The following is a 27,806-nucleotide window of genomic DNA, read 5'->3' on the forward strand; positions in this document are numbered from 1 at the left end:
ACCTTTCAACTCTGAATTAGGCCCAATGTGTCGTATCACAGTTGTGTTGGTATCAGCGCTATGACACAGTGTGTAGTATCAGGGTTGTATTGGTGTTAGTGCTGTTACATGCAGTGTGTAGTATCACAGTTGTGTTGGTATCAGCGCTATGACACAGTGTGTAGTATCAGGGTTGTATTGGTGTTAGTGCTGTTACATGCAGTGTGTAGTATCACAGTTGTGTTGGTATCAGCGCTATGACTCAGTGTGTAGTATCACAGCTGTGTTTGTATCAGTGCTATGACAGTGTGTAGTATCACAGTTGTGTTAGTATCAGTGCTATGACAGTGTGTAGTATCACAGTTGTGTTGGTATCAGCGCTATGACTCAGTGTGTAGTATCACAGCTGTGTTTGTATCAGTGCTATGACAGTGTGTAGTATCACAGTTGTGTTAGTATCAGTGCTATGACACAGTGTGTAGTATCACAGTTGTGTTGGTGTTAGTGCTGTTACATGCAGTGTGTAGTATCACAGTTGTGTTGGTATTAGTGCTATGACACACAGTGTGTAGTATCACAGTTGTGTTGGTATCAGTGCTATGACACAGTGTGTAGTATCACAGTTGTGTTGGTATTAGTGCTATGACACACAGTGTGTAGTATCACAGTTGTGTTAGTATTAGCGCTATGACACAGTGTGTAGTATCACAGTTGTGGTGGTATTAGCGCTATGACACAGTGTGTAGTATCACAGTTGTGTTGGTATTAGTGCTGTTACATGCAGTGTGTAGTATCACAGTTGTGTTGGTATCAGCGCTATGACAGTGTGTAGTATCACAGTTGTGTTGGTATCAGCGCTATGACAGTGTGTAGTATCACAGTTGTGTTGGTATCAGCGCTATGACTCAGTGTGTAGTATCACAGCTGTGTTTGTATCAGTGCTATGACAGTGTGTAGTATCACAGTTGTGTTAGTATCAGTGCTATGACACAGTGTGTAGTATCACAGTTGTGTTGGTATTAGTGTTATGACACAGTGTGTAGTATCACAGTTGTGTTGGTGTTAGTGCTGTTACATGCAGTGTGTAGTATCACAGTTGTGTTGGTATTAGTGCTATGACACACAGTGTGTAGTATCACAGTTGTGTTGGTATCAGTGCTATGACACAGTGTGTAGTATCACAGTTGTGTTGGTATTAGTGCTATGACACAGTGTGTAGTATCACAGTTGTGTTGGTATTAGTGCTATGACACAGTGTGTAGTATCACAGTTGTGTTGGTATTAGTGCTATGATACAGTGTGTAGTATCACAGTTGTGTTGGTATTAGTGCTATGACACAGTGTGTAGTATCACAGTTGTGTTGGTATTAGTGCTATGACACACAGTGTGTAGTATCACAGTTGTGTTGGTATTAGTGCTATGACACACAGTGTGTAGTATCACAGTTGTGTTGGTATTAGCGCTAAGACACAGTGTGTAGTATGACAGTTGTGTTGGTATTAGAGCTATGACACAGTGTGTAGTATCACGGTTGTATTGGTGTTAGTGCTGTTGCATACAGTGTGTAGTATCACAGTTGTGTTGGTATTAGTGTTTTCTCTGACGTCCTAGTGGATGCTGGGGACTTCGTAAGGACCATGGGGAATAGCGGGCTCCGCAGGAGACTGGGCACTCTAAAGAAAGATTTAGTACTATCTGGTCTGCACTGGCTCCTCCCTCTATGCCCCTCCTCCAGACCTCAGTTAGAATCTGTGCCCGGACAGAGCTGGGTGCTTTTAGTGAGCTCTCCTGAGCTTGCTAATAAGAAAGTATTTTAGTTAGGTTTTTTATTTTCAGAGAGCTTCTGCTGGCAACAGACTCTCTGCTACGTGGGACTGAGGGGAGAGAAGCAAACCTACTAACTGCGGCTAGGTTGCGCTTCTTAGGCTACTGGACACCATTAGCTCCAGAGGGATCGAACACAGGACCTGACCTTGTCGTCCGTTCCCGGAGCCGCGCCGCCGTCCCCCTCGCAGAGCCAGAAGCCGGCAGAAGCAGAGAAGACATCGAAATCGGCGGCAGAAGACTCCTGTCTTCACATGAGGTAGCGCACAGCACTGCAGCTGTGCGCCATTGCGCCCACACTAACCCACACACTCCGGTCACTGTAGGGTGCAGGGCGCAGGGGGGGGGGGGGGCGCCCTGGGCAGCAATTGTTACCTCCTGGCGAATGCTGCATATAGACAGTGGCACACTGTTATATGTATGAGCCCCTGCCATTTATTTTACAAGAAATCGCGGGACAGAAGCCCGCCGCTGAGGGGGCGGGGCCTTCTTCCTCAGCACTCACCAGCGCCATTTTCCTGCCACAGCTCCGCTGAGAGGAAGCTCCCCAGCTCTCCCCTGCAGAATCACGGTAGAAGGGTAAAAAAGAGAGGGGGGGCATATAAATTTAGGCGCACTAATCATAATACAGCAGCTACTGGGTAAACACTAAGTTACTGTGTAATCCCTGGGTTATATAGCGCTGGGGTGTGTGCTGGCATACTCTCTCTCTGTCTCTCCAAAAGGCCTTGTGGGGGTCCTGTCCTCATTTAGAGCTTCCCCTGTGTGTGTGGTGTGTCGGTACGTGTGTGTCGACATGTTTGACGAAGAGGGCTATGTGGAGGCAGAGCAAGTGCAGTTGACTGACGTGTCGCCGCCGACGGTGCCGACACCTGATTGGATGGATATGTGGAAGGTGTTAAATGATAATGTAAACTCCTTACATAAAAGGTTGGATAAAGCGGATACCTCGGGCCAGTCAGGGTCTCAACCCATGCCTGATCCTACAGCGCAGAGGCCCTCAGGGTCTCAAAAGCTCCCACTATCCAAAATGGTTGACACAGATGTCGACACGGATTCTGACTCCAGTGTCGACGACGTTGATGCAAAATTGCAACTAAAAATGACAAAAGCTATCCGCTACATGATTATAGCGATGAAGGATGCTTTACACATATCAGAGGTAAACCCTGTCCCTGACAAGAGGGTTTATATGTATGGGGAGAAAAAGCAAGAGGTGACTTTTCCCCCTTCACATGAGTTAAATGAGTTATGTGAAAGAGCGTGGGATTCCCCCGATAAGAAAGTGCTGATTTCCAAAAGGTTACTTATGGCGTACCCTTTCCCGCCAGAGGACAGGGTGCGCTGGGAATTCTCCCCTAGGGTAGATAAAGCTCTCACACGCTTATCTAAGAAGGTGGCCCTGCCGTCGCAGGATACGGCCACCCTAAAGGACCCTGCAGATAGAAAGCAGGAAAGTATCCTGAAATCTGTTTATACACATTCAGGGACTCTACTGAGGCCGGCAGTTGCGTCGGCATGGATGTGTAGTGCTGTAGCAGCGTGGACAGATAATCTGTCTGAGGAAATGGATACCTTAGACAGGGATACCATTATGCTGACCCTGGGGCATATAAAAGACACTGTCCTATATATGAGGGATGCCCAGAGGGACATTTGCCTACTGGGCTCTAGAATTAATACAATGTCAATTTCTGCCAGGAGGGTCCTGTGGACTCGGCAGTGGACAGGTGATGCCGACTCCAAAAAACACATGGAGGTGTTACCTTACAAGGGTGAGGAATTGTTTGGGGACGGTCTCTCGGACCTGGTTTCCACAGCTACTGCTGGGAAGTCAAACTTTTTGCCATATATTCCCTCACAACCGAAGAAAGCACCGTATTACCAAATGCAGTCCTTTCGCGCACAAAGAAGCAAGAAGGTCCGAGGTGCTTCCTTTCTTGCTAGAGGCAGGGGCAGAGGGAAAAAGCTGCACCTTACAGCTAGTTCCCAGGAACAGAAGTCCTCCCCGGCTTCCACTAAATCCACCGCATGACGCTGGGGCTCCACGGGTGGAGCCAGGAGCGGTGGGGGCGCGTCTTCGACATTTCAGCCACCAGTGGGTTCGCTCACAGGTGGATCCCTGGGCTATACAGATTGTGTCTCAGGGATACAAGCTGGAATTCGAGGTGATGCCCCCTCAACGTTACCTAAAATCGGCCCTGCCAGCTTCCCCCATAGAAAGGGAAGTAGTGGTAGCGGCAATTCACAAGCTGTCTCCAGCAGGTGGTGATAAAGGTTCCCCTTCTTCAACAGGGGAAGGGATACTATTCCACAATGTTTGTGGTACCGAAACCGGACTGTTCGGTCAGACCTATATTAAATTTAAAGTCCCTGAACATTTATCTGAAAAGATTCAAGTTAAAAATGGAATCGCTCAGAGCGGTCATTGCAAGCCTGGAAGAGGGGGATTTTATGGTGTCTCTGGACATCAAGGATGCTTACTTGCATGTCCCCATTTATCCGCCTCATCAGGAGTACCTCAGATTTGTGGTACAGGACTGTCATTACCAATTCCAGACGTTGCCGTTTGGGCTCTCCACGGCACCGAGAATATTTACCAAGGTAATGGCAGAAACGATGGTGATCCTGAGAAAGCAAGGAGTCACAGTTATCCCATACTTGGACGATCTCCTCATAAAGGCGAGGTCGAGGGAGCAGTTGCAGATCAGCGTAGCGCACTCACAGGAAGTGTTGCAACAGCATGGCTGGATTCTGAATATCCCAAAGTCGCAGCTGATTCCTACGACGCGTCTGCCCTTTCTGGGCATGATTCTGGACACAGTCCAGAAGAAGGTGTTTCTCCCGACGAAGAAGGCTCAAGAGCTTGTGACTCTAGTCAGAGACCTCTTAAAACCGAAACAGGTGTCGGTGCATCACTGCACGAGAGTCCTGGGAAAGATGGTGGCATCGTACGAAGCCATTCCCTTCTGCAGGTTCCATGCGAGGATCTTTCAATGGGATCTGTTGGACAAATGGTCCGGATCGCATCTTCAGATGCATCGGCTGATCACCCTGTCCCCGAGGGCCAGGGTGTCTCTTCTGTGGTGGCTACAGAGTGCTCACCTTCTCGAGGGCCGCAGATTCGGCATACAGGACTGGGTCCTGGTGACCACGGATGCGAGCCTCCGAGGGTGGGGGGCAGTCACTCAGGGAAGAAACTTCCAAGGGTTGTGGTCAAGTCAGGAGACTTGTCTGCACATAAATATCCTGGAACTAAGGGCCATATTCAACGCCCTGAGTCAGGCGGAGCCCCTGCTTCGCAACCAACCGGTGCTGATTCAGTCAGACAACATCACCGCGGTGGCTCATGTAAACCGCCAGGGCGGCACAAGAAGCAGAGTCGCGATGGCGGAGGCCACCAGGATTCTTCGGTGGGCGGAGAATCACGTACAAGCACTGTCAGCAGTGTTCATTCCGGGGGTGGACAACTGGGAAGCAGACTTCCTCAGCAGGCACGACCTTCACCCGGGAGAGTGGGGACTTCATCACGAAGTCTTCATTCAGATTACAAATCGATGGGAACTGCCACAGGTAGACATGATGGCGTCCCGTCTCAACAAGAAGCTACAACGGTATTGCGCCAGGTCAAGAGACCCTCAGGCGATAGCTGTGGACGCCCGGGTAACACCGTGGGTGTTCCAGTAGGTCTATGTGTTCCCTCCTCTTCCTCTCATACCCAAGGTGCTGAGAATCGTAAGAAGAAGAGGAGTGAGAACAATACTCATTGTTCCGGATTGGCCAAGAAGGCCTTGGTACCCGGAACTGCAAGAAATGCTCACAGAGGACACATGGCCTCTGCCTCTCAGACAGGACCTGTTGCAACAGGGGCCCTGCCTGTTCCAAGACTTACCGCGGCTGCGTTTGACGGCATGGCGGTTGAACGCCGGATCCTAGCGGAAAAAGGCATTCCGGAGGAAGTTATTCCTACGCTGATAAAGGCTAGGAAGGACGTGACAGCAAAGCATTATCACCGCATATGGCGAAAATATGTTGCTTGGTGTGAGGCCAGGAAGGCCCCTACAGAGGAATTCCAACTAGACAGATTTCTGCACTTTCTACAGTCTGGAGTGACTATGGGCTTGAAGTTGGGATCCATAAAGGTCCAGATTTCGGCCCGATCCATTTTCTTTCAAAAGGAACTGGCGTCTCTTCCTGAAGTACAGATGTTTGTTAAGGGAGTGCTGCATATTCAGCTCCCTTTTGTGCCACCAGTGGCACCTTGGGATCTCAACGTGGTGTTGGGTTTCCTAAAATCCCACTGGTTTGAACCACTTAAGACCGTGGAGCTAAAGTATCTCACGTGGAAGGTGGTCATGCTATTGGCATTAGCTTCGGCTAGGCGTGTGTCAGAATTGGCGGCTTTGTCATGTAAAAGCCCCTATCTGGTTTTTCATATGGACAGGGCAGAATTGCGGACTCGTCCCCAATTTCTGCCAAAGGTGGTGTCATCTTTTCATTTGAACCAACCTATTGTAGTGCCTACGGCTACTCGTGACTTGGAGGATTCCAGGTTACTAGATGTAGTCAGGGCTTTGAAGATCTATGTTGCCAGGACGGCTGGAGTCAGGAAGACTGACTCGCTGTTTATCCTGTATGCATCCAACAAGCTGGGTGCTCCTGCTTCAAAGCAAACCGTTGCCCGCTGGATCTGTAACACGATTCAGCAGGCTCATTCTGCGGCTGGATTGCCGCATCCTAAATCAGTGAAAGCCCATTCCACAAGGAAGGTGGGCTCTTCTTGGGCGGCTGCCCGAGGGGTCTCGGCATTACAGCTTTGCCGAGCTGCTACTTGGTCGGGTTCAAACACATTTGCAAAATTCTACAAGTTTGATACCCTGGCTGAGGAGGACCTTGAGTTTGCCCCCTTCGGTGCTGCAGAGTCATCCGCACTCTCCCGCCCGTTTGGGAGCTTTGGTATAATCCCCATGGTCCTTACGGAGTCCCCAGCATCTACTAGGACGTCAGAGAAAATAAGATTTTACTCACCGGTAAATCTATTTCTCGCCCGTCCCAAGTGCGGACTTTCTGCAATACGTGCACATAGTTATTGCTTAATAATGGGTTATGTTATATTGGCATCCATTGTTGATGCCCTGTTGTTGTTCATACTGTTGACTGGATTAGTGTATCACAAGTTATACGGTGTGATTGGTGTGGCTGGTATGAGTCTTACCCGAGATTCCATAATCCTTTCCTTATAATGTCTGCTCTTCCGGGCACAGTTTCCTTAACTGAGGTCTGGAGGAGGGGCATAGAGGGAGGAGCCAGTGCACACCAGATAGTACTAAATCTTTCTTTAGAGTGCCCAGTCTCCTGCGGAGCCCGCTATTCCCCATGGTCCTTACGGAGTCCCCAGCATCCACTACGGACTACGAGAAATAGATTTACCGGTGAGTAAAATCTTATTACACACAATGGGGTCATTCCGAGTTGTTCGCTTGTTGCCGATTTTCGCAACTGAGCGATTAAGGCAAAAATGCGCATGCGCATTGTTCGCAGTGCGCATGCGGTTAGTATTTTAGCTCAAAACTTAGTAGATTTACTCACGTCCGAACGAAGATTTTTCATCGTTCTGGTGATCGGAGTGTGATTGACAGGAAGTGGGTGTTTCTGGGCGGAAATTGGACGTTTTTTGTGAGTGTGCGGAAAAACGCAGGCGTGTCAAGGAAAAACGCGGGAGTGGCTGGAGAAACGGGGGAGTGGCTGGCCGAACGCTGGGTGTGTTTGTGACGTCAAACCAGGAACGAAACTGTCTGAACTGATCGCAATTTGTGAGTAGGTCTGGAGCTACTCAGAAACTGCTAAGAAAATTCTATTCGCAATTCTGCTAATCTCTCGTTCGCTATTCTGCTAAGCTAAGATACACTCCCAGAGGGCGGCGGCTTAGCGTGTGCAATGCTGCTAAACGTAGCTAGCGAGCGAACAACTCTGAATCACCCCCAATGTGTAGGAGCAGGCAGGCTCTCCCTGGTCTCCCGGCCTCGCTGCGTCTGGCCGCCTGCAGATCTCGGCTTGCTGGCCGTAGCTGGAACTGTAAGAAAATGCTGAGGGAGAACAAGGTGTTTCCTGGCCAGAGGGTTATTTTCGGCCTCCGGTTGCTGCGTGTGATATTGGTTTCCTCCCAGTCACTGGAACAAGCACATTACTGCTATATTAATTAGCAGTCATTCCCTGGGTAGGGATGAAATGCTGTGTCCACGTCTGTGCTCCCTCCCACGCTATATACCTCTGTGCGACATGTAACGGCACAAGGGGAACGTGGAATAGTGCTGCCTGGTGCTGGGTAATAAGTGGCAGGTGTTCACCATCAGCCCTGCAGATAATCGCTCCTCTTCCTGATGTCCTGAGCACGGGAGCAGCATTATCCTGTGCCCAGCACGCATCGGCTGCGTTAGTACATACCTACTACCCTGCCTCTATAGTAGTGTGAGGGATCCCATGAATAATAATATTGATCCCACTCATATGTCAGAAGAACAGTGGAGTGGATATACTGTAACCCCAGCACTGCTGAGCCTATTTTGGCACTTTTTGGGCCGATCGTATTCCAACATCAATATTTGCAGTATCCACACAATTCTTCTAGGCACGATGACGCCGTTCAATGTGAATCCTGCCAAGGTCTTGTATCTCTGGAAAAGAGTATAATCATAGTGGGGAGTGTTCAGCCATCTTTTTGCTAGCCCCTTACCCATGCAGCAAAAAGAGAGGCGCTTTCCACGCTGCTTGCCTGTCTGTTGAGCTGCTGGCCTGTCTGTTGAGCTGCTGGCCTGTCTGTTGAGCTGCTGGCCTGTCTGTTGAGCTGCTGGCCTGTCTGTTGAGCTGCTGGCCTGTCTGTTGAGCTGCTGGCCTGTCTGTTGAGCTGCTGGCCTGTCTGTTGAGCTGCTGGCCTGTCTGTTGAGCTGCTGGCCTGTCTGTCGAGCTGCTGGGTTGCACTTAGATAAATGGCGCAATCCAGCTCCCAGCTTCATGAAACGGCAATGGACCCTGTAAAGTGACCACATCCTCTTGTTTGCTACATGAGGAAACCCTTAATCACTTTTGTATCCACTATTGATTTATTTATAATATTGGCTGAAGTCCATTCCATTCACTGTTTTGCTTCATTCTGATTTAGTAACCCCTTTTATATCCACTTCTGTGTTTTGAGTGATGCCAGTTGCAGTGTTATTGCTGCTGATTGATCCTGCTACTGCCTGACCGATTGCGCTCTTAGCTCATCGGTGGTGGCTTCCAGTGAGGAGTATGAAGAGCTGGGAAAGGTACCCGGGGTACCACCTCCTTGTAGAATGTTTCACGGTGCAGATAGCAATGCAGCCAGCAGAATTTGCACCGTTTTCGAGTGTACTTGTTAAAATATAACACTGTCCGAAGCTGTACAGTTTGGCTTCAGATGAAATGATAAAGCCGAACTATCACCTAGGTAAAAAGGGAAAAATAAACCCTTTAGGCCGTGTAATTTTAGTAGAGCATGTGGCGCCCCAACTTACTGTTCCATTTCTTTAGAAGGTAAAACTGTGAGCCCCCTTCTCCAATACGTTACATATCCTAGTGTTCATTCTACCACCTGTCACAACCCCTACAGTTCCTCTTTCCTGCCTGGGGTGTTGCTCTCCGCTCTGGTGCTTCTAGCACACTCTGCTCTGTATCTCAGCACTGAGATACAGAACAGCACTGAGCTTACAGACCAGAGTGTGCTAGAAGCACCAGTACAGAGAGTAACACCCCAGGCAGGAAAGAGGGACTGGGATGTGACAAGTGCTGGAATGAACGCTAATAGCCGATGTTCTCTTTACCCTTCTTGTAAACGTGGACTTTCTGCTAGGGGGCTGATTCTGAGCCGGGTGCATTTGCGCCATTTGGCGGTTGTCTGCGACTGTAAACAAATGCCGCTACAAACTCCTTCCCCGGTGTACATCAGTGTGCCCGAATGTGCAAGGACTGAGGCGCCTGCTGTCAGCTTCTGTAGGTGCTGAGACACTGGTTGGTGCGTTATCTGGAAGCGTGCACAGTGCAACATATACGCATGCGCCAAAGAAACAAATTGCTCCACTGTGCCCGACGTTGGCAGTGCATGCGATTTACACTTTGGCCCCTATGTGAGCAGCTTTGACTAATAGCTTCATAAGGACAATGTAATAGTAATCCACTGTAAGGGTTTTCGGGGGGCAAGGGCATTAGACATTAGAAATGTTCAGGCTGCAGGTTCCTAGATAAGAGATTTGGTAAATGTATTTCCAGTCCGTAGCACAGATGATTTCTAGAGCTTGTAATACGTATGCGTTACATGATGACAAATGTTACACTGATTTTTATACGGACACGTTGTTCTCTGTCTTACAGGTGAGCGCTGGCTGAATAACATGACCTGTATCTGACGCTGTCTTTGTCTTGTAGATATGTCTGACGCCAGAACAGAGAGCGTCTCCCACTGACCCGCAGGATGGAGTAAGCCGGACCCCCCTCCAGCTGATCACACGCACATTCCGCTGCTTGCAGAAAGGTGAGACGCTGACACTTGCTGGGATCAGGCCAAAAATCCGTGCCATCGGTAATCTGCTTAATCCACTCTGTCAGGCTACCTGTGTAACCCCGGGTTCCCTATCCTGACACGGCTGCGTTTTGTGGGAATTATATAAAATGCCATTTACATTAATGAATGTTCACTTTCTCTTTCACTAGTTTAATCTTTCACTCTCATTCGCTCTCACACTTTCACTCACGCTCATAGAGTCTGTCTTTGTCTGCAGCCAATAAGCCTCCCAGGATTTTAGACTTGTGTTAGTACTTTAGTGGTTTTATTGACTCGTGTCGACTTCCTTTAAATCTGTTCTTTTATCATGTTAATGTTGTAATTGCCCTTATTCACTTTTGTTATCTTTTGTGTATTATCTGTGAGTTTTGACTTAGAGCAGTACATAAATTAGTGCAGTCTCTCGAATGGGTTTAATGTCGTCACATTGCGATTTCATTCAGGCGAAAAAGACGCTCTGTGCAAGCAGAGTCACCGAGACCTGAGGCATCGGGAGCTGCTGTTTGGTCCGACAGCAGCAATACTGTACGGGGACACATCTGTATGTAAGCTTGTGTTACAGGTATATTTGTGTATATTCTCTGTTATCAGCAGTATATATGAATAAGTTGGACGTTGGCACCCACGTTGAGATGCAAGTGTCACGCTTCATCAGAGTAAGCGTCATTTAGCGTCGGTCATGAAACAAGCCTCAAACACTCGTTGGTGAAGACTTCTGGGAGAGAGAAGCTGCATCTCGCAGACATTCTGCAGTCATTCTTGGACCATTTACTCCCTTGGCTGCGGTTTGTGTTGGAGACGTATTTGGCTAATGTTGCAGTTTCCTGGCAGGCGGCACACCGTCGGCACCAACTGGAAACTGCCCACAGAGTCTGTGTGATATAATTAGTGCTGGAAAACGGCAGCGGATCATATCTGGGATGATGGGAACGTTTTGCAGTTCTTGAATGCATCAGACTCATGTGTTAAAGAGACACTGACCTCCGTGATATTGCGCCCATCACGGTGTAGCTTTACGGTCGCCTTCAGTGCAGACTATAGCAGACTTTCTGCTGTTTAAAATAACATTCAAAGGAATTAAGGCAATACCGCCTCCTAATTATGGATCTAGGGGTCCTCTGTGTATTCAGCAACCTCATGCCTCAAGGCTTAAACTACTTGGCACTTTCCTCTAGTCCAGATACAGCAGAAAATTGGTGACGTGTTTTGGGGTTTGCAGTCACTGCCAGCTTGAGCCACGCCAAAACCAGTCAAGTCGCAATGTCCGCGGTTCATGTTGCAATGGGAGAAAACCGTTTTCTCTAACGTCCTAGTGGATGGTGGGGACTCCTTAAGGACCATGGGGAATAGATGGGCTCCGCAGGAGACATGGGCACTTTAAGAAAGAATTTAGATTCTGGTGTGCTCTGGCTCCTCCCTCTATGTCCCTCCTCCAGACCTCAGTTTGATACTGTGCCCAGACGAGCTGGGTGCTGTTCAGTGAGCTCTCCTGAGCTTGCTGTGAGAAAGTATTTTGTTAGGTCATTTATTTTCAGGGAGCTCTGCTGGCAACAGACTCCCTGCATCGTGGGACTGAGGGGAGAGAAGCAGCCCTACTCTCTGAAGCTAGGTCCTGCTTCTTAGGCTACTGGACACCATTAGCTCCAGAGGGATAGTACACAGGATCTCACCCTCGCCGTCCGATCCCAGAGCCGCGCCGCCGCCCCCCTCGCAGACCCGGAAGACAGAAGCCGGGTGAGTATGAGAAGCAAGAAGACTTCAAAATCGGCGGCAGAAGACTCCGTTCTTCACTGAGGTAGCGCACAGCACTGCAGCTGTGCGCCATTGCTCCCACACACCTCACATACTCCGGTCACTGTAAGGGTGCAGGGCGCAGGGGGGGGGCGCCCTGGGCAGCATTTGGACCTCTTTTTGGCAAAAGTAAACATATATACAGTTGGGCACTGTATATATGTATGAGCCCACGTCAAGGAAATGCATATTTAAGCGGGACAGAAGCCCGCCGTCGAGGGGGCGGGGCTTTTTCCTCAGCACTCACCAGCGCCATTTTTTCTCCACAGCTCTGCTGAGAGGAAGCTCCCCAGGCTCTCCCCTGCAGTTACACGGTAGAAGAGGGTAAAAAGAGAGGGGGGGGGGGCACATAATTAGGCTCAAAAATCAATATAAACAGCAGCTACTGGGTTAACATTAATTTACTGTGTTATTCCTGGGTTTATAGCGCTGGGGTGTGTGCTGGCATACTCTCTCTCTGTCTCTCCAAAGGGCCTTGTGGGGGAACTGTCTTCAAAAAGGGCATTCCCTGTGTGTGTGGTGTGTCGGTACGCTTGTGTCGACATGTTTGACGAGGAAGGCTATGTGGAAGCAGAGCGGGAGCAAATGAATGTGGTGTCTCCGCCGACAGCGCCGACACCTGAATGGATGGATATGTGGAAGGTTTTAAATGATAATGTTAATTCCTTTTTTAAAAGGTTAGAAAAAGCTGAAGCCTCAGGACAGTCAGGGTCTCAACCCGTGCCTGATCCTATGTCGCAGAGACCGTCAGGGTCTCAGAAGCGCCCACTATCCCAAATTGTTGACACAGATACCGACATGGATTCTGACTCCAGTGTCGATTACGATGATGCAAAGTTACAGCCTAAACTGGCTAAATCCATCCGTTATATGATTATAGCAATTAAGGATGTGTTGCACATCACAGAGGAAACCCCAGTCCCTGACAAGAGGGTACATATGTATGGGGAAAAGAAGCCGGAGATGACCTTTCCCCCCTCACACGAGCTAAATGAGTTATGTGAAAAGGCTTGGGAATCTCCAGATAAAAAACTGCAGATTTCCAAACGGATTCTTATGGCGTATCCTTTCCCGCCAACGGACAGGTTACGCTGGGAATCCTCCCCTAGGGTAGACAAAGCTTTAACACGCTTATCCAAGAAGGTAGCCCTGCCGTCACAGGATACGGCTACCCTCAAAGATGCTGCGGATAGAAAGCAGGAGGGTACCCTGAAGTCCATTTATACACATTCAGGTACCTTACTGAGGCCGGCGATCGCGTCGGCCTGGGTGTGTAGTGCTGTAGCAGCGTGGACGGACACCCTGTCTGAGGAACTTGATACCTTAGACAAGGATACTATATTATTGACCCTGGGGCATATAAAAGACGCTGTCCTATATATGAGAGATGCTCAAAGAGACATTAGTCTACTGGGTTCTAGAATAAATGCTATGTCGATTTCTGCCAGAAGGGTCCTGTGGACTCGGCAATGGACAGGTGATGCCGACTCAAAAAGGCATATGGAGGTTTTATCTTACAAGGGTGAGGAATTGTTTGGGGAGGGTCTATCGGACCTGGTCTCCACAGCTACTGCTGGAAAGTCAAATTTTTTGCCATATGTTTCCTCACAGCCTTGGAGAGCACCGTATTATCAAATGCAGTCCTTTCGATCACAGAAAAGCAAGAAAGTCCGAGGTGCGTCCTTTCTTGCCAGAGGCAGGGGCAGAGGAAGGAAGCTGCACAACACAGCTAGTTCCCAGGAACAGAAGTCCTCCCCGGCTTCCACAAAATCCACTGCATGACGCTGGGGCTCCACAGGCGGATCTAGACCCGGTGGGGGCGTGTCTCCGAAATTTCAGCCACAAATGGGTTCACTCCCAGTTGGATCCCTGGGCAATAGATATTGTGTCTCAGGGATACAAGCTGGAATTCGAGGAGATGCCCCCTCACCGATACCTCAAATCGGCCCTGCCAGCTCCCCTCCGAGAGGGAAATAGTGTTAACTGCAATTCACAAATTGTATCTTCAACAGGTGTTGGTCAAGGTTCCCCTCCTTCAACAAGGAAGGGGTTATTATTCGACCATGTTTGTAGTCCCGAAACCGGACGGTTCGGTCAGACCCATATTGAATTTAAAATCTCTGAACATGTACCTGAAAAGGTTCAAGTTCAAGATGGAATCGCTGAGAGCGGTCATCGCAAGCCTGGAAGGGGGGGATTTTATGGTGTCTCTGGACATAAAGGATGCATACCTTCATGTCCCCATTTATCCACCTCATCAGGCGTACCTCAGATTTGTGGTACAGGATTGTCATTACCGATTTCAGACGTTGCCGTTTGGTCTCTCCACGGCTCCGAGAATATTTACCAAGGTAATGGCGGAAATGATGCTGCTCCTGCGGGAAGCAAGGGGTCACAATTATCCCGTACTTGGACTATCTCCTCGTAAAAGCGAGATCAAGAGAGCAGTTGCTGAGCAGCGTAGCACTTTCTCTGGAGGTGTTGGGACAGCACGGCTGGATTCTAAATATTCCAAAGTCGCAGTTGGTTCCTACGACTCGTCTGCCTTTCCTAGGCATGATTCTAGACACAGACCAGAAAAGGGTTTATCTCCCGATAGAGAAAGCTCAGGAACTCATGACACTGGTCAGGAACCTATTAAAACTGAAACAGGTGTCAGTGCATCACTGCACTCGTGTCCTGGGAAAGATTCTGGCATCATACGAGGCCATTCCCTTCGGCAGGTTCCATGTGAGGACCTTTCAATGGGACTTACTGGACAAGTGGTCCAGATCGCATCTTCAGATGCATCGGTTAATCACCCTGTCCCCCCAGGGCCAGGGTGTCTCTCCTGTGGTGGCTGCAGAGTGCTCACCTTCTCGAGGGCCGCAGATTCGGCATTCAGGACTGGGTCCTGGTGACCACGGATGCAAGCCTCCGAGGGTGGTTAGCAGTCACACAGGGAAGAAATTTCCAAGGTCTGTGGTCAAGTCAGGAGACTTGCCTTCACATCAACATCCTGGAACTAAGGGCCATATACAATGCCCTACGTCAAGCGGAGACCCTGCTTCGCGACCAACCGGTTCTGGTTCAGTCAGACAACATCACCGCAGTGGCTCATGTAAACCGACAAGGCGGCACAAGGAGCAGGGTAGCGATGGCGGAAGCCACCAGAATTCTTCGCTGGGCGGAAAATCACGTAAGCGCACTGTCAGCAGTGTTCATCCCGGGAGTGGACAACTGGGAAGCAGACTTCCTCAGCAGACACGACCTCCTCCCGGGAGAGTGGGGACTTCATCAGGAAGTCTTCGCACAGATTGCAAGTTGGTGGGAACTGCCACAGGTGAACATGATGGCATCCCGCCTCAACAAAAAACTACAGAGGTATTGCGCCAGGTCAAGAGACCCTCAGGCGATAGCTGTAGACGCCCTGGTGACAAGGTGCTGAGAATTATAAGAAGAAGAAGAGGAGTGAGAACAATACTCATTGTTCCGGATTGGCCACGCAGGACTTGGTATCCAGATCTGCAAGAAATGCTCACAGAGGCACCGTGGCCTCTTCCTCTAAGACAGGACTTGTTGCAACAGGGGCCCTGTCTGTTCCAAGACTTACCGCGGCTGCGTTTGACGGCATGGCGGTTGAACGCCGGATCCTAGCAGAAAAAGGCATTCCGGATGAGGTCATTCCTACGCTGATGAAGGCTAGGAAGGACGTGACCGCTCAACATTATCACCGTATATGGCGAAAATATGTTGCTTGGTGTGAGGCCAGGAATGCCCCTACGGAGGAATTCCAGCTGGGCCGTTTCCTTCACTTTCTACAGTCAGGAGTGAATTTGGGCCTAAAATTGGGTTCCATTAAGGTCCAGATTTCGGCCCTATCCATTTTCTTTCAAAAGGAGTTGACTTCTCTACCTGAAGTTCAGATGTTTGTAAAGGGAGTGCTGCATATTCAGCCCCCTTTTGTGCCTCCAGTGGCACCTTGGGATCTTAACGTGGTGTTGAGTTTCCTGAAATCCCACTGGTTTGAACCACTCAAAACGGTTGAGTTGAAATATCTCACGTGGAAGGTGGTCATGCTACTAGCCTTGGCTTCGGCTAGGCGTGTGTCAGAGTTGGCGGCTTTGTCACATAAAAGCCCCTATCTGGTTTTCCATGCAGATAGAGTAGAATTGCGGACCCATCCACAATTTCTGCCGAAAGTGGTTTCATCCTTTCATATAAACCAACCTATTTTGGTGCCTGTGGCTACTACTGACTTGGAGGATTCCGAGTTGCTTGATGTGGTCAGGGCTTTGAAGGTTTATGTAACCAGAACGGCTAGGGTCAGGAAAACAGAGTCTTTGTTTATCCTGTATGCATCCAACAAGCTGGGTGCTCCTGCTTCAAAGCAAACTATTGCTCGCTGGATCTGTAACACGATTCAGCAGGCTCATTCTGCGGCTGGATTGCCGCAGCCAAAATCAGTTAAGGCCCATTCCACTAGGAAGGTGGGCTCTTCTTGGGCGGCTGCCCGAGGGGTCTCGGCATTACAGCTGTGCCGAGCGGCTACTTGGTCGGGTTCAAACACTTTTGCAAAGTTCTACAAGTTTGATACCCTGGCTGAGGAGGACCTTGTGTTTGCTCAATCGGTGCTGCAGAGTCATCCGCACTCTCCCGCCCGTTTGGGAGCTTTGGTATAATCCCCATGGTCCTTACGGAGTCCCCAGCATCCACTAGGACGTTAGAGAAAATAAGATTTTACTTACCGGTAAATCCATTTCTCGTAGTCCGTAGTGGATGCTGGGTGCCCGTCCCAAGTGCGGAATTCTTCTGCAATACTTGTATATAGTTATTGCTTACATAAGGGTTATGTTTGGTTGCATCAGGGTTGACCTGATGCTCTGTTGTTGTTCATACTGTTAACTGGGTAAGTTTATCACAAGTTATACGGTGTGATTGGTGTGGCTTGTATGAATCTTGCCCTGGATTCCAAAATCCTTTCCTTGTAATGTCAGCTCTTCCGGGCACAGTTTCTCTAATTGAGGTCTGGAGGAGGGGCATAGAGGGAGGAGCCAGAGCACACCAGAACCTAAATTTTTTCTTAAAGTGCCCATGTCTCCTGCAGAGCCCGTCTATTCCCATGGTCCTTACGGAGTCCCCAGCATCCACTACGGACTACGAGAAATAGATTTACCGGTAAGTAAAATCTTATTTTTTGCACCCTAGAATAATGTCACAAGCCTCTTCGCTGCTGTCCATTAATTTTCTATCCTTCTTTACCACCTGTCTTCTCCTCATTCACTGCTCAAGGCTTTTACTTTAAAGACCAAATTGACCCTATACACTATAGACTCTCCGCTCACCAGACCTTGGGGCAGATGTAATAAGCCTGGAGAAGTGATAAAGCAGTGATAAGTGGAAGGTGATAACGCACCAGCCAATGAGCTCCAATATGTAAATTTACAGTTAGGAGCTGATTGGCTGGTGCGTTATCACCTTGCATTTATCACTGCTCTATCACTTCTCCAGGCTTAATAGATCTGCCCCAATGTTCCTCTGTAGTTTCTGGCTTGTTACGGAAGTTCTCTAGCAGCTGTCTGACTGTGCAGACGGGAGTGGAGCGTAAATTGTCACACCTGAGTTTCATAAAGGTTTAATACCGACACTGTGTTACTGGTAACTGTGTTCATGCTTTACACCTGTCATTCCAATTGGGTTTTCAAGGGAGTAAGAATAAAGGAATTAAGCGTTGATGCTAACAAACAGCGCTGAATCAGGTGTGACACAGCCCACGCTTATTCTCCCCCCCCCCCCCCCCCCGCTACTAAAATCTTGTTAAGGACCCCGTCATGAAAACATTTGTCTTTAAAGCATAGGGCAGTGCCCTGTATTTAGTGCTTTAATCATAAGATGCCCAAGTGATGGTTTTTTATGCTTTAGTTTTATTGAATTGGAATCGCTGTATTGCGTCCTGCGGTGTTTATAGTAGGCGTCCGACACTGTGTTTCTGTACTGTAGACTGCGCTATGGCTTGGTGGTGACGCCGCACAGTGACGCTGCGTTTGATTTTGTACCATTTTAGTAAAATTCTCCATGTTTTTTATTTTACACATATATACTTGTGAGACAGGACTGTCACTATACAGTAGTAGTAGGCTTTATACATTCCTCCTGACACCACTTTATTCTTGCAAGGTGGCGTTGGATTATTCCTGGCGCAGTTGGCACAGCCTGGCCCTCTGATGTAAAGGGCCCCATACACTAGTATGATTTTACACGATTTCATACAATTCCGATATACAGTATCCGTCTGATATAGTGTATGAAATTGTGTACAATCGTATGTGTTTTAGATCGTATCCAATCTGATGCGCGTCCCCGTGGCTGTCGGATAGGTTCCCCTAGGTCGTTGGTGCTGCACTAATGATATATCGGAATTGGATGGAATCGGATGGAAAAGTGTGTTTTTTGTGCATGCGATGTATCACAGGGAAGTGTGACTGGCATTCTCAGGACACTCCCAGCCCCCGTAGCCCTCCATTTAGCCCATCAGATATATCTCATGGTACAATTCTATGCCGTACGATATATTGCATGCGATGTATAGCGGCTTCATCAATCGCATGCGTTATATCTTATGCAAAAATAGCACAAAAGTACAAAATCGTATGGAATCACTCCCGGGAAGGTCCCGGGGGAGTTCAAGGGAAATTACATCCGACTTCAGCCTCAGACATATCGTTGTAGTGCTGGGACCCTTAAGTCTGGCACCTCACGTCCTGGAGGAAGCTGAGCAATTGTTACCCCAACTTTCAAACTAATGTAGGGTAGTGCAGCACATTGGGGATCATGTCTCTGCTTTAATCCTAGAAATGGTGTCATTTGTACAGGCACTTGGTAGGTTATTTTTGCGATTTTTGACATATGCTTTTTTTTTTTTTTACTTTGAATATATTGTAATAGCACATTTTTGTCATTTTAAGGTATATAAGCTCACACTCTGCATGCCAGGTCCCTGCGACTCTGCCAGCGCTGGCTGTCCGTTTGCCCGAAAGTGTACTTTAGTCACAATGCGATGCGACTAGGATACACCAGGAGACTGATTTGTTTGATATGTGACAGTTGTATATCTGTATACGACTGAGTCTCTGTATACGAAGTGCTACGGTTCAGCAGCCGCGGCTTTTTTCTACACCAAGTTCCGTTGTGCTCCAGATACAGACTCGGACTATATACCCTGTTATGGGTAACTGCTTGTGTAAAAATTGTCCAATTACTCTGGTGCTTCTATGTCATGGATAAAAACACTTGTGAATGTCACCACGTTTGTTAAAACCCCTTATATTATCCCTGTATTTATGGAGAGTGCCTATCGCGCTTGCTGTATACGCAGTCTGGCGTGATCTTAGGCAGTGATTCCGTAATGTCACCCTCTCTGCATGACAACCCCTGTATAATCACTGCTATCTCCCTGTGCCTTCCCAGAATAACATATTTTCTCTATCGTCCTAGTGGATGCTGGGGTTCCTGAAAGGACCATGGGGAATAGCGGCTCCGCAGGAGACAGGGCACAAAAAGTAAAGCTTTAGGATCAGGTGGTGTGCACTGGCTCCTCCCCCTATGACCCTCCTCCAAGCCTCAGTTAGGTTTTTGTGCCCGGCCGAGAAGGGTGCAATCTAGGTGGCTCTCCTAAAGAGCTGCTTAGAAAAGTTTAGCTTAGGTTTTTTATTTTACAGTGAGTCCTGCTGGCAACAGGATCACTGCAACGAGGGACTTAGGGGAGAAGAAGTGAACTCACCTGTGTGCAGGATGGATTGGCTTCTTTGGCTACTGGACATTAGCTCCAGAGGGACGATCACAGGTACAGCCTGGATGGTCACCGGAGCCTCGCCGCCGGCCCCCTTGCAGATGCTGAAAGAAGAAGGTCCAGAATCGGCGGCAGAAGACTCCTCAGTCTTCTTAAGGTAGCGCACAGCACTGCAGCTGTGCGCCATTGCTCTCAGCACACTTCACACGGCAGTCACTGAGGGTGCAGGGCGCTGGGGGGGGGGCACCCTGGGCAGCAATGAAAATCCTTTTTTTGGCAAAAAATACCTCACATATAGCCTCCGGGGCTATATGGAGATATTTAACCCCTGCCAGAATCCATTTTTAAGCGGGAGACGAGCCTGCCGAAAAGGGGGCGGGGCCTATCTCCTCAGCACACAGCGCCATTTCCTCACACAGTTCCGCTGGTCAGGAAGGCTCCCAGGCTCTCCCCTGCACTGCACTACAGAAACAGGGTTAAATCAAGAGAGGGGGGGCAAAATTTGGCGAAATTGTGATTTTATAAAAGCAGCTATAAGGGAGCACTTATTATAAGGCTATCCCTGTAAAATATAGCGCTTTGGTGTGTGCTGGCAAACTCTCCCTCTGTCTCCCCAAGGGGCTAGTGGGGTCCTGTCCTCTATCAGAGCATTCCCTGTGTGTGTGTGTGCTATATGTCGGTACGTGTGTGTCGACATGTATGAGGACGATGTTGGTGAGGAGGCGGAGCAAATTGCCTGTAATGGTGATGTCACTCTCTAGGGAGTCGACACCGGAATGGATGGCTTATTTATGGAATTACGTGATAATGTCAACACGCTGCAAGGTCGGTTGGCGACATGAGACGGCTGGCAAACAAATTAGTACCTGTCCAGGCGTCTCAAACACCGTCAGGGGCGTTAAAACGTCCTTTTACCTCAGTCCGTCGACAGACACAGACACGGACACTGATTTCAGTGTCGACGGTGAAGAAACAAACGTATTTCCCTTTAGGGCCACACGTTACATGTTAAGGGCAATGAAGGAGGTGTTACATATTTCTGATACTACAAGTACCACAAAAGAGGGTATTATGTGGGATGTGAAAAAACTACCTGTAGTTTTTCCTGAATCAGATAAATTAAAGGAAGTGTGTGATGATGCGTGGGTTCCCCCCGATAGAAAATTATTGGCGGTATACCCTTTCCCGCCAGAAGTTAGGGCGCGTTGGGAAACACCCCTTAGGGTGGATAAGGCGCTCACACGCTTATCAAAACAAGTGGCGGTACCGTCTATAGATAGGGCCGTCCTCAAGGAGCCAGCTGACAGGAGGCTGGAAAATATCATAAAAAGTATATACACACATACTGGTGTTATACTGCGACCAGCGATCGCCTCAGCCTGGATGTGCAGAGCTGGGGTGGCTTGGTCGGATTCCCTGACTAAAAATATTGATACCCTTGACAGGGACAGTATTTTATTGACTATAGAGCATTTAAAGGATGCATTTCTATATATACGAGATGCACAGAGGGATATTTGCACTCTGGCATCAAGAGTAAGTGCGATGTCCATATCTGCCACAAGATGTTTATGGACACGACAGTGGTCAGGTGATGCAGATTCCAAACGGCACAAAGGTGTATTGCCGTATAAAGGAAGAGGAGTTATTTGGGGTCGGTCCATCGGACCTGGTGGCCACGGCAACTGTTGGAAAATCCACCGTTTTTACCCTAAGTCACATCTCTGCAGAAAAAGACACCGTCTTTTCAGCCTCAGTCCTTTCGTCCCTATAAGAGTCATATCTGCCCAGGGATAGAGGAAAGGGAAGAAGACTGCAGCAGGCAGCCCATTCCCAGGAACAGAAGCCTTCCACCGCTTCTGCCAAGCTCTCAGCATGACGCTGGGACCGTACAGGACCCCTGGATCCTACAAGTAGTATCCCAGGGGTACAGATTGGAATGTCGAGACTTTAACAGAAAAGAGAAAGATCTTTCTTGCGCTTTACTAACAAATGTCAGCCTCTTAACCCACACAGAAAACCTTCACCGTGGTTTCACTTCAAGACCATACACCAAAAAACATGTGGAAAAGATGGCGCCACTTGTCACCCTTATAGACACACAGAAATGCTTACATCAAAAATGTTCCTACAGCAGTAAGAAGGTTGTATGAATTATAATCCACCTTCCATAAAGAGGATTCTCTAAATATAGTAAAAAGAGACAACAAACATAGTGTATTCCAATAAAATTGATTGATGTGTCTTTAATACTTCTTGGTCTCACTCACATGGTGGAATTTTTTCAATTCACATATAGAAATCCATAAATGTGATGAATCAACTTCATAGGTATGCAGGAAACATAAACTCCATATGGTACATAAAAGAGAGAAATAGGAAAATAGTGCAATCCTGTCTGTGTATATTTCAAAGGGTATTTATTAAGGAAAACACTCACAAAACACAGACTTGACAATAGCATATAATAAATAGGAATTGCTTGGACATCAGGGTAAGGGAAAAGCAGCCACCGGCAGCATGGATTATAGTCACCACAAAGTCCCGGTTTACTCGAGGTGTCTCCGTGCCGTCAGGTCCGTTCTCCAAAGTTCCAGTCAGTCCAGCAAGAAAAACAAGAGTCCCCCGCTTAAGCGCTTTCGGATCAGATATCCTTCTTCAGAAGCGTAGGGGACAAACGCTATTACCTGCTTTAAATAGTGTCCTAATCCTGATCACTAAAAACAGCTGTTCACTGAATCCGCCCACGGAACAGATCAGTGTTGTGAACAGCTGTTTTTAGTGATCAGGATTAGGACACTATTTAAAGCAGGTAATAGCGTTTGTCCCCTACGCTTCTGAAGAAGGATATCTGATCCGAAAGCGCTTAAGCGGGGGACTCTTGTTTTTCTTGCTGGACTGACTGGAACTTTGGAGAACGGACCTGACGGCACGGAGACACCTCGAGTAAACCGGGACTTTGTGGTGACTATAATCCATGCTGCCGGTGGCTGCTTTTCCCTTACCCTGATGTCCAAGCAATTCCTATTTATTATATGCTATTGTCAAGTCTGTGTTTTGTGAGTGTTTTCCTTAATAAATACCCTTTGAAATATACACAGACAGGATTGCACTATTTTCCTATTTCTCTCTTTTATGTACCATATGGAGTTTATGTTTCCTGCATACCTATGAAGTTGATTCATCACATTTATGGATTTCTATATGTGAATTGAAAAAATTCCACCATGTGAGTGAGACCAAGAAGTATTAAAGACACATCAATCAATTTTATTGGAATACACTATGTTTGTTGTCTCTTTTTACTATATTTAGAGAATCCTCTTTATGGAAGGTGGATTATAATTCATACAACCTTCTTACTGCTGTAGGAACATTTTTGATGTAAGCATTTCTGTGTGTCTATAAGGGTGACAAGTGGCGCCATCTTTTCCACATGTTTTTTGGTGTATGGAATGTCGAGACGTTTCCCCCTCGCAGGCTCCTGAAGTCTGCTTTACCAAGGTCTCCCTCCGACAAGGAGGCAGTATGGGAAACAATTCACAAGCTGTATTCCCAGCAGGTGATAATCAAATTACCCCTCCTACAACAAGGAAAGGGGTATTATTCCACACTATATTGTGGTACTGAAGCCAGAAGGCTAGGTGAGACCTATTCTAAATCTAAAAAAATTTGAACACTTACAAAGGTTCAAATCAAGATGGAGTCACTCAGAGCAGTGATAACGAACCAGGAAGAAGGGGACTATATAGTGTCCCGGGACATCAGGGATGCTTACCTCCATGTCCCAAATTTGCCCTTCTCACTAAGGGTACTTCAGGTTCGTGGTGCAGAACTGTCACTATCAGTTTCAGACGCTGCCGTTTGGATTGTCCACGGCACCCCGGGTCTTTACCAAGGTAATGGCCGAAATGATGATTCTTCTTCAAAGAAAAGGCGTCTTAATTATCCCTTACTTGGACGATCTCCTGATAAGGGCAAAGTCCAGGGAACAGTTGGAGGTCGGAGTAGCACTATCTCGGATACTGCTACAACAGCACGGGTGGATTCTAAATATTCCAAAATCGCAGCTGTTCCCGACGACACGTCTGCTGTGCCTAGGGATGATTCTGGACACAGTCCAGAAAAAGGTGTTTCTCCCGGAAGAGAAAGCCAGGGAGTTATCCGAGCTAGTCAGGAACCTCCTAAAACCAGGAAAAGAGGCTTCCTACGAAGCTATTCCATTCGGCAGATTTCACGCAAGAACTTTTCAGTGGGATCTGCTGGACAAATGGTCCGGATCGCATCTTCAGATGCATCAGCGGATAACCCTATATCCAAGGACAAGGGTGTCTCTCCTGTGGTGGTTACAGAGTGCTCATCTTCTAGAGGGCCGCAGATTCGGCATTCAGGATTGGATGCTGGTGACCACGGAGGCCAGCCCGAGAGGCTGGGGAGCAGTCACACAGGGAAAAAATTTCCAGGGAGTGTGATCAAGTCTGGAGATTTTTCTCCACATAAATATACTGGAGCTAAGGGTAATTTTATAATGCTCTAAGCTTAGCAAGACCTCTGCTTCAAGGTCAGCCGGTATTGATCCAGTGGGAAAAACATCACGGCAGTCGCCCACGTAAACAGACAGGGCGGCACAAGAAGCAGGAGGGCAATGGCAAAAACTGCAAGGACTTTTCGCTGGGCGTAAAAATCATGTGATAGCACTGTCAGCAGTGTTTCATTCCGGGAATGGAAACTGGGAAGCAGACTTCCTCAGCAGGCACGACCTCCACCCGGGAGAGTGGAAACTTCATCGGGAAGTTTTTCCACATGATTGTGAACCATTGGGAAATACCAAAGGTGGACATGATGGCGTCCCGTCTGAACAAAAAACGGGACAGGTATTGCGCCAGGTCAAGAGACCCTCAGGCAATAGCTGTGGACGTTCTGGTAACACCGTGGGTGTACCAGTCGGTGTATGTGTTCCCTCCTCTGCTTCTCATACCTAAGGTACTGAGAATTATAAGACGTAGAGGAGTAAGAACTATACTCATGGCTCCGGATTGGCCAAGAAGGACTTGGTACCCGGAACTTCAAGAGATGCTCACAGAGGACTTATGGCCTCTGCCGCTAAGAAGGGACTTGCTTCAGCAAGTACCATGTCTGTTCCAAGACTTACCGCAGCTGCGTTTGACGGCATGGCGGTGGAACGCCGGATCCTAAGGGAAAAAGGCATTCCGGAAGAGGTCATTCCTACCCTGGTCAAAGCCAGGAAGGAGGTGACCGCACAACATTATCACCACATGGGGCGAAAATATGTTGCGTGGTGTGAGGCCAGGAAGGCCCCACGAAGAAATTTCAACTCGGTCGATTCCTGCATTTCCTGCAAACAGGAGTGTCTATGGGCCTCAAATTGGGGTCCATTAAGGTTCAAATTTCGGCCCTGTCGATTTTCTTCCAGAAAGAATTGGCTTCAGTTCCTGAAGTCCAGAAGTTTGTCAAGGGAGTATTGCATATACAACCCCCTTTTGTGCCTCCAGTGGCACTGTGGGATCTCAACGTAGTTCTGGGATTCCTCAAATCACATTGGTTTAAAACCAGTCAAATCTGTGGATTTGAAGCATCTCACATGAAAAGTGACCATGCTCTTGGCCCTGGCCTGGGCCAGGCGAGTGTCAAATTGGTGGTTTTTTTCTCAAAAAAGCCCATATCTGTTTGTCCATTCGGACAGGGCAGAGCTGCGGACTCGTCCCCAGTTCTCTCCCTAAGGTGGTGTCAGTGTTTCACCTGAACCAGCTTATTGTGGTGCCTTGCGCCTACTAAGGACTTGGAGGACTCCCAAGTTGCTAGATGTCAGGGCCCTGAAAATATAGGTTCCAGGACGGCTGGAGTCAGGAAAACTGACTTGCTGTTATCCTGTATGCACCCAACAAACTGGGTGCTCTTGCTTCTAAGCAGACTATTGCTAGTTGGATGTGTAATACAATTCAGCTTGCACATTCTGTGGCAGGCCTGCCACAGCCAAAATATGTAAATGCCCATTCCACAAGGAAGGTGGGCTCATCTTGGGCGGCTGCCCGAAGGGTCTCGGCTTTACAACTTTGCCGAGCGGCTACTTAGTCAGGGGCAAACACGTTTGTAAAATCCTACAAATTTGATACCCTGGCTAAGGAGGACCTGGAGTTCTCTCATTCGGTGCTGCAGAGTCATCCGCACTCTCCCGCCCGTTTGGGAGCTTTGGTATAATCCCCATGGTCCTTTCAGGAACCCCAGCATCCACTAGGACGATAGAGAAAATAAGAATTTACTTACCGATAATTCTATTTCTCGGAGTCCGTAGTGGATGCTGGGCGCCCATCCCAAGTGCGGATTATCTGCAATACTTGTACATAGTTACAAAAATCGGGTTATTATTGTTGTGAGCCATCTTTTCAGAGGCTCCGCTGTTATCATACTGTTAACTGGGTTCAGATCACAGGTTGTACAGTGTGATTGGTGTGGCTGGTATGAGTCTTACCCGGGATTCAAAATCCTTCCTTATTGTGTACGCTCGTCCGGGCACAGTATCCTAACTGAGGCTTGGAGGAGGGTCATAGGGGGAGGAGCCAGTGCACACCACCTGATCCTAAAGCTTTACTTTTTGTGCCCTGTCTCCTGCGGAGCCGCTATTCCCCATGGTCCTTTCAGGAACCCCAGCATCCACTACGGACTCCGAGAAATAGAATTATCGGTAAGTAAATTCTTATTTTTGCAAACCACGACTTGTCCAAAAATACGTTTCAGCGTTGACCCATCAGCTGTTTATCAGCCTGACGCAGAGATTCCCATTTATATGGCTAGCCTGAGAATGCCCGGGTTGACGCAGCAGGCTAAACCCGTGTGAAGTCATTATACGTTTACTATGTGTTGTGCGGTTCAGCAGCTGTGCTATTTGTGTAGCTATGAACGTTACGCTGCGATGTAGATTTGTGTTATGGAGGATGGGACTCCAAGCTTGTGTCTTTACTAGGGCCCCGTGAGGTCTTAATCAGGCTCTGCTTTACCTAATGGCCTGACTCGCATTAGTCCGGTAGTCCTCAATTAGTCCCAGCAGGTCCTGTTTCTGAACTTCTTTAATCATGCACAGGTGAGTTGTTCTATTTTTGGGTGCCAGTAATTATTCCAGCTGCTTCCACAGACGGAAGTCCTGAAAACATGACCTGTTGGGGGGCACTGTGGGACTGCAGTTGAGAACCCGTGCACAAGACTGAACAAATTATACCCCTTTCACACCCTTATTGCTAGGTTAACCTAGGTTGCGACACGTTGTGAAAAGGTCCCCGTAAAAATCTGCGTCTAGTGACTCTGCCTTTCAACCTGGGTTGAACATGGACAGGACCCGGGTTTCGGGGTAGTGTGAACGGTTAACCCAGATCACATTCAGCCCCCACGGGGAGCCGTCTCAAACGGCGCTTGGTGATGATGTAATCTTTAAGCACCGTCAGAGGAGTCAACACTGCTCCCCATGTGCAATGTGAACGGGGACTATCTTGACTCAGCTTGCAACTGTGCTCCAAGTCCTGGGTGAGATCCTGGGCTTTGGTCTGAAAGAGGTAGAACACAGAGCTGACATATGGTGTGCCAATAAACGCCATGTTAGTTTTGTAACACTATATGGTGTCTTTTAGCTTTTATCAGTAAGTTACTATAAGTAAATATGATCAGTCTTCTATTACCAGAGTAAACCTTTATTTCATTAGTACAGACCAGGTCACCTGTATACATGGCGGTTGTGTAAGCTGTAGACAGGTAAATATTAAGCTGACTGAGCTGTGCGCTGTGTCTCGCTGACAGTTACACCTCAGAAAGTCAGTCATGTAGGCTAAAGGACTCCATACTGTTCACTAGTCAAACCG

General features: G+C 48.1%; 1 protein-coding gene across 2 annotated transcripts in view; it reads left to right on the forward strand.

Moving 5' to 3' along the window:
• CTIF (cap binding complex dependent translation initiation factor) overlaps positions 1–27,806 on the forward strand; it is a 403,817-nt gene that overhangs the window by 46,514 nt on the left and 329,497 nt on the right. For both annotated transcript variants that reach the window (XM_063959126.1, XM_063959133.1), the window contains exon 2: positions 10,244–10,349. The gene's annotated coding sequence lies outside the window, so the exon portion shown is untranslated. The remainder of the gene's footprint in view (positions 1–10,243; positions 10,350–27,806) is intronic.

Source organism: Pseudophryne corroboree, chromosome 1, assembly GCF_028390025.1.
Source record: "Pseudophryne corroboree isolate aPseCor3 chromosome 1, aPseCor3.hap2, whole genome shotgun sequence".
NCBI lineage: Eukaryota > Metazoa > Chordata > Amphibia > Anura > Myobatrachidae > Pseudophryne > Pseudophryne corroboree.